This window comes from Peromyscus leucopus, chromosome 15, assembly GCF_004664715.2.
Source record: "Peromyscus leucopus breed LL Stock chromosome 15, UCI_PerLeu_2.1, whole genome shotgun sequence".
Classification (NCBI taxonomy): Eukaryota; Metazoa; Chordata; class Mammalia; order Rodentia; family Cricetidae; genus Peromyscus; species Peromyscus leucopus.
In genome coordinates, this window is record NC_051076.1 from 69,225,543 (window position 1) to 69,232,602 (window position 7,060).

At 55.4% G+C, this 7,060-nt stretch overlaps 1 long non-coding RNA gene across 1 annotated transcript; it reads left to right on the top strand.

Moving 5' to 3' along the window:
• The first annotated feature begins 4,820 nt into the window (after positions 1 to 4,820).
• Positions 4,821 to 5,684, top strand: LOC119089122. Its single transcript, XR_005092954.1, has 3 exons — positions 4,821 to 5,080; positions 5,192 to 5,312; positions 5,652 to 5,684. It is a non-coding gene; the product is annotated as an uncharacterized LOC119089122 (long non-coding RNA).
• Positions 5,685 to 7,060: the final 1,376 nt, after the last annotated feature.

Here is a 7,060-nt window from a genome sequence, read left to right on the forward strand (position 1 = left end):
ACTGAGATCTGCCTGCCCCTACCTCCTGCCTCTACCTCCCAAGTGATGCACCACCATATTCAGTACACTTTACCTCAAGAACTGTCTCTATTTCTTTCTTTCTCTCCCTGAAACAGGGTTTCTCTGTGTAACCCTGACTGTCCTGAAACTCACTCTGTAGACCAGGCTGGCTTTGAACTCACAGAGAGCCACCTGCCTCTGCTTTCCAAGTGCTGGGATTAAAGTCATGTGCACCCACTACCATCCAGCTCTATTTCTAACCATGTGTTTCTGGTACAATTCTTTGTCCTGGGACACAAGAACCCGGAGATCCCAGTGGGTGCCCTGGGCCTCACTGTACCGATGACAAGGGAAAGAGGTAAGCCTGGTGTGCTGTGGCACACACGTGCACACACACACACACACTCACACACACTCACATACACACACACTCACACACTCACATACACACATACTCACATATACACACATACATACTCACACTCACATACACACTCACACACACACACACTCACATACACACACTCACACACACACACACTCACACACTCACATACACACACACACTCACATATACACACACACTCACACACACACACTCACATACACACTCACACACACACACACACTCACATACACGCTCACACACACACACACTCACACACACACACACTCATCATTGAGACACACACACTCTGGTTGTGGGAAGTCAAAGCTGCAGGGAGCTGTGCAAGGAAACACTAAGCCCCGAGAGAAGAACTGAGCAGTGAGGACAGTGGCTTGGTCTCTGGACCCTGAGGTCGCGGGACCTCGCTCTGCACAGGAAGTCTGCAGGGATTTGTTCCAGGAATCGTCCCGAAGCTTCCTGTCTGCAAGGTAGGTGGGGAGGGGAGTGTTTCCTGTTATTCCAGGATTTCTGCTGTTGCTGTAGTTCTTGAGATTTCCCCTTTGCTCTTCTCCAGACAGCCCCACCGAGGCAGCCACTGTGGGCCGAGTCACCATGGGCTCCCTCCTTGGGCCCGTGTGTCTCAGGACCCAGCCTCGGCCTTACCTCTGCTCCCTTCACTTCTCAGGCCCAGTTAGGTGAGCTTTCCCCCACTCCCAGGAGACCTCCAGCAGCCTGCTTCACCCACCAGGAGGGTGACCTGCACCAAAGCCTGTGGAATCTCCACTTCGGAAGCCTCGCTTCTGGACTTGGGAAAGGGGCCATGTGACGTCACGGTGTGCCTCAGCCAGGACGCGGTAGACACTGGATGGAGGCGTCTTTCCTTTCTTGCTCCAGTCAGGCCCAGGAAGACAGTGGTTAGATATAGTCTTCTTGGAGCAAGCAGGGCTGGGGTGCAAGACGCTGATGAACAGGGCTCGCAGAGAGTCCATTTCTGTTACTGAAGCTGGTAGCGTCAGAGCCTGGGCCTTGGGGCCCTAACAAGCACTGGTCCTCAATAGGTCTATGAAAGAGACAAGAAATAATGGAAAGCAGAGAAAAATTTATTCAGTGTGCCCTGGTGATAGCCTCCCAGCCTCCCCACACCCCAGGCCTGCATGGGGTTTAGGTTTAAATAGAGGGCCAGGAATGTACAGAACTAAGCAGTACTGGCCAAGGTGTGATCCTGCCCGTCACTGGCCTATCATCGTCTAGGTCCCCGTCTCTCCTACAAGATGGTCTGACTAGTTGTCAGAACTGTGTGAAACCTCTTCCTCAGAGATGAGATCCCCAGTGATTGGGGCCAGGTGCCAGTCTTTTCTTTCTCCCGCCAGAAGATTCCTGCAGAAATTCCAATTCCTGGGGGTTCGAGGCACGAGTGTCTCTTTAGAACATCTCCATTCCTGCCTGGACAGTCACTTTACCTGCATTAGAAGGGCAGGAGTGACAGCCACAGGCAACAGAAGGCTGGGGTGGGGGGTGCGTCACGGGACGGGGAAGGAGAGGCAGCAGGGTCCAGGGTCCAGGCGTGGTGTAGCCAGCCTTAGGAGGAGGGCCTCGCTCTGGGGCGGGCGGGGTTGAGGTGTTATCAGGACTGAGGGAGTCACCGAGGAAGGAGCGGCGCCCTGTGCCGGGGCTTGTTGGCCAGGCAGGGAGGGTAGAAGGGCTGGCTGGGAGGTGTCAGCTCTGACTCAGGATGAGTCAGTCAGTCTTTGCCCTGGCCTCTGTGCCTGCAGCCCTTCCTGGGAGAGAAGGTGGAAAGTCCGGGCTTGTTCTCCGGGTTGTCTTGACTTTGGGCAGAGAAGATGCCCAGACGGGGCAGGACTTTCTTTTCCTTGTGTGTCTCCAAGTCTGGGCTTCCCCGGTTGGAATTCAGTTCCCCTCGCGAGGTGCTGGTGACGGAACCCCCAGCCTGAGGAGAGCCGCACAGACACCCATCTGCTGAGCTCACTCCCAGCCCCAGGCCAGCTCCCACCCTCACCGCAGGTCTCCCACTCGCAGCTTGGGGGCAGTAAGTCCGGGGTGCCGAGCCTCTGAATTCAGCAAAGCTGGAGGAGGGCCTTCGGGAGGTGCACTCTCCTGGGGCCTGGAGGGTGGGCGTGACTCCGTTTACTGCCCAACAACTGCCAAGGAGAGACAGAGCTGCCTCCCAGACGCCCGCGCGTCAGGTGCCAGGTTCTGTCTCCAGGAGCCTCCACCGCACAAGCCCGGGGCCTTATAGTAGGGCTCCACCGTGCCATGCACAGGGGAACCCAGCCTGGCCAGGGGCCTCAGTGCCCAAAGCATCCTTAACATGGCGACCACTGAGCCCTCCTCAGAGTAGCCGCCCTGGTTCTCGCTTGCTCCTCTCCTGTGTCCCCAGGAGTCATGTGCTGACTCCGGGGAGGAAGGGCTTGTGGCCTAGGTGACCACACGGGCTGCAGTTCTCTTTGTGTCAAAGCTTGGCAGCAGTTGGGGGATTTCTGGAAGGAGGGCGGGGGAGTCAGGAAGGAAAGCACCGAGGACCTGGTGTTTCCCCGGAATCTGGAAAACAAAGAAAGGACGTGTGTGTGTGTGTGTGTGTGTGTGTGTGTGTGTGTGTGTGTGTGATTTCAGAAGCAGGGCGGGCTTAGGGTGGAGGGAGGAGGCTCTCTGCACTAAATAGAAGTCAGGTGGTGGGCTCTCGTGGTACCGAAGGTGGACCTGGACTGCAGCATACAGATAAAGCTCAGAGAGGTGAAGAGATTTGCCTGAGGTCACACAGCATGTGTTGACAGAGCTATTTTTTTTAAATTTACTTATTCATTCATGTGTGTGTCAGTATGTGTGTGTGTGTACATGAATGTGCATACATGTGTGTGCACATGAGGGTGCAAGTCAGAGGACAACTTCGGCTGTCATTCCTCAGGGACCATCCGTGTGTGTGTGTGTGTGTGTGTGTGTGTGTGTGTGTGTGTGTGTGTGTACTTCAACATATATATGTGCCCTGTGTGTGCGCAAAAGCCTGAATATGTCAGAAGAGAGCATTGGGTCCCCCAGAACTGGAGTTACAGGCAGCTGCGAGCCACCATGTGGGTGCTGGGAACTGAACGCAGGTCCTCTGCAAGAACAGGATGTGCTCTTAACCTCTGAGCCATCTCTCTGGCCCCAGTCCACCTTGTTCCTGAGACACTGACGCCGAGAACGCACAAGTAGTCTAGGATGATTGGCTAGTGCCGCAGGAATCCTCCTGTCTCTGTGTCCAGCACAGGAGCCACAGATGTGTGCCACTGCACCACGCCTTACAAAGGACACGTGGGTTCTGAGGGTTGAACTGCCGTCCCTGCTGTAAGGCAGGACTTCACCAACATCGCCACCCCTGCCACCAGCCCTGGGATCTGCCACTGCCGCAGCCTGGTCTCTGCGGCTCCAAAGGCACAGTGAACAACCCCTCAATGGGAGGAACAGCGGGCCTACCCAGTCTTTTCTAGATCATTCCAAGCCCTCCTTCATCAGAATGGATTCTCCCTGTTCCCTCAGTCACACCTCCCCCTACACGAGCTGAGTCGTGGGGAAGGTCGGCTTCTAGAAACCGCCCTTGAGAGGGATGCGTGCAGTTACCTCCTCTGCCTTTGGGCAGGCCAGAGAACTGAGCTCCCAGGGAAGAGGGGAGCCTTGGTCAGAACTGGAACTGGAGCAGCAGCAGCACCAGTACCCATAGCTGGGAAGAAACTAGGGGCCCAAAGGTCCCTGTACACATCACTACTACAGCCCTGTTAGACAAGGCACAGGCACAAACGCCCTGGCTACCACTTTCCAGCAGGGAAGGCCCCAGAGCTGGGGTTGCCAGAGGGAAGGGCCCTCACCACTGGCTCAGCTCCCTTCCTCCTCCCTGGAAGGACCCATTCCCGATCCTGCCCCAGAGGGGGCACCCCACCCACTGAAGTAGAGCTCCAGCTCTAGAAATGACAGATGGGCTATTTGTGCTCAGGAGCCATGCATGGGTTGGCCCCAGCCAACCAGACAGCGAGGAAGTTCAGCGTTTCCCTACCGCCCTGCTGGTACTTACCAAACAGCGCATAAGATGCTCACGGTGCCCAGCAGATGCTTCTGAAGGAGGGCGGGAGTGTGTGGACTTTTCTCTTCACACCATCAGCAGATTAGAGGACCCTCACAGGTCTGCCTGGGCATCGTGCATTCTTGCTGTGGAGACCCCTGGCTCTGCCAAGAGTTCCTGAAGCAGCAGCATGGAGGACAAGGGCCACCTGAGACCTGGCACGAGGCATCTCAGTACCTTTTCCACAGTAGGGCACATATCTTGTGTGAGCGCCCCCGCACCCTGTAGCTAGAGTTTTCCTGCTTTGCCCACAGTCAGGACAAATCTCTCTCACCCGCCAGTCCCACAGCCGCTCAGACCCAACCAAGTAAACACAGAGACTTATATTGCATACAAACTGTATGGCCGTGGCAGGCTTCTTGCTAACTGTTCTTATAGCTTAAATTAATCCAAGTCCTGCTTCTTCTCAGTGTCTGTCCCTCTCTGGTGGCCCTGGTGTGTTTAGACCTTCAACATGACTCTGCTGATGGGTCCCAGTGGGATCCATGCATTCTAGGGGCAGAGCATGAGTCAGCCTTTCAAACAGCCCAGTGCATCCTGTTTGTAAGGGAAAGGAACAGCAGTCACATACTCTAGGAAAGGTGGGTCAGAGCCCGGGAGGCTACATGGTGGAGGTGGGGGTGGTGGGCGGCCAGGGGACAGGACACAGGGAAATTCTGGCCCATTCTGATTCTGGCCCACCTGTGACCCAGCTCCTGACTCTATCTCCTGAACTACTCAACTCACTTGTGGATAGACAGCTTTACCGTTTGAGCTGTCATCTGATCAAGGGGTCTGCCTGGGGAAGAATTTCACGCACGAGAAGCCTCGGAGGTAACCTTTGCCGTCCCTCACTGTGGAAGTCCACCTCTGTGTCCGTCCTGCCAACTCCATGTGTAACCTCCCTCAGCCCTGTGTACCTACAGCTCAGGGGTGGGGGTGGGGTGCTCCTGCTGGCTAGCTGGGAAACCGAGGCGCGGTGCCCGAGGTTTGGTGACTCTAATCGAGTGACTGCTACTCACAAGGAGGCATTCTCCTTTAGCTACACTTCCTGACTCCAGCAGGCTTTGTTATGATTCCCCCAGGTTATGAACTCTGCACGCTGTTTTAAGATGCCTGGTGTAGGGTCTGGAGAGATGACTCAGCGGTTAAGAGCACTTGTTGCTTTTGCAGATGACCCAGGTTCAGTTCCCAGCACCACATGATGGCTCACAGCCACCTGTAACTCCAGCTCCGGGCGATCTACACCCTCTTCTGCCCTACGCAGGCCCCAGGCCCCCACATGGTGTGCATACATGCAATGCAGGTAAAACACCATCCACATAAATCTGTTTTAAAAAAGCAGCTTCCTAGTCCTTCCCCCGTAGGGCACCAGCTGGTTTTGTATCTTTCTTTTTAAAGCAATCTTTTAAATTTCCATCCATCCATCCATCCATCCATCCATCCATCCATCCATCCCCATCCATCCATCTATTAGTGTGTGTGTGTGTGTGTGTGTGAGAGAGAGAGAGAGAGAGAGACAGACAGACAGACAGAGACAGAGACGGAGCAAGTCAAAGGACACTTTGAGGGAGCCAATTTTCCCTTCCCATTATGTGGACCCCAGGGTTGCACCTCAGGTTGAGGCTCTCGGCTTCGCTGCAGGTGCCTTTACTCTCCTCGCCATCTGGCTTGCCCCCAGACCCCGCTTCTCCCTGTGCCCTCGTCAGTGGGAGGACTGGGTCTGTTAGCTGTCCGTACGGAACCCTTTAAACAAAGCACAAAGCCTCAGAAACAATAAACGTGTATCCTAATTTAGAATTATCAACAAGAGTCATTACACAGTGCGGGCTACTGTTATCACTGTTTCCCTCCTTAAAGATTAGAGACAAGCATTGAATTGTTGCCGTACAGTGAAATGCGCCATGGCGTGGGGGTGGGGGTGGGGTGGGGTATCACACAACCGTGGCGGTGGGAAGTGGCTAGGAAAACCAACCCTAGTCGCAATCCTATTAGAAAATTCCAAAGCTTCTGGGTGTAAGAGGGTGACGGCAGGTCAGCTTGTCTGTAGTTCTTGCCGCAGGCTATGGCTTGGGTTATGGCTCCAGCCCTTGAATGTGACCTAGGTCAAGGTAGCAGCTGTAACTCCTTTACTAATAGGATGTGACAGGCCAAGCGAGAGGCGCGCCACCTGTAGTTTCCAGCTCCTGGGCAAGGGTCTCCAAAACTGCTTGTCCTCTTCCACACCGGGGCGCAAGCCACACTTGGCCACCTCGTCCTCCTCATTGGATCCTGTCTATCAGCTCTCTCCTTCTTGGTTTTTTTTTTTTTTCACTACTCTGGCTTTGCTTTGGCTTCCCCGGGAGTGCACCCGCCCACGCCCGGCGTCCCCAGACCAGTTCCCAAGCTCCGCCACTGCAGCAGCGGTCACGTGCGCTCGTCCCGCGGAGGAGCCAAAAGGAAGGAGGGGTGGGCGGGGCCGTCCCACGGGGCCACGCCCCTGCACCCAAGGCGCTTCCTCACTGGCGGAAGTTTGGAGGTACCGCTTCGGATTGGTAGGTGGGCGTGGCCTCGGGGAGCGGAAGGGAGGGCCGGCTCTGGAG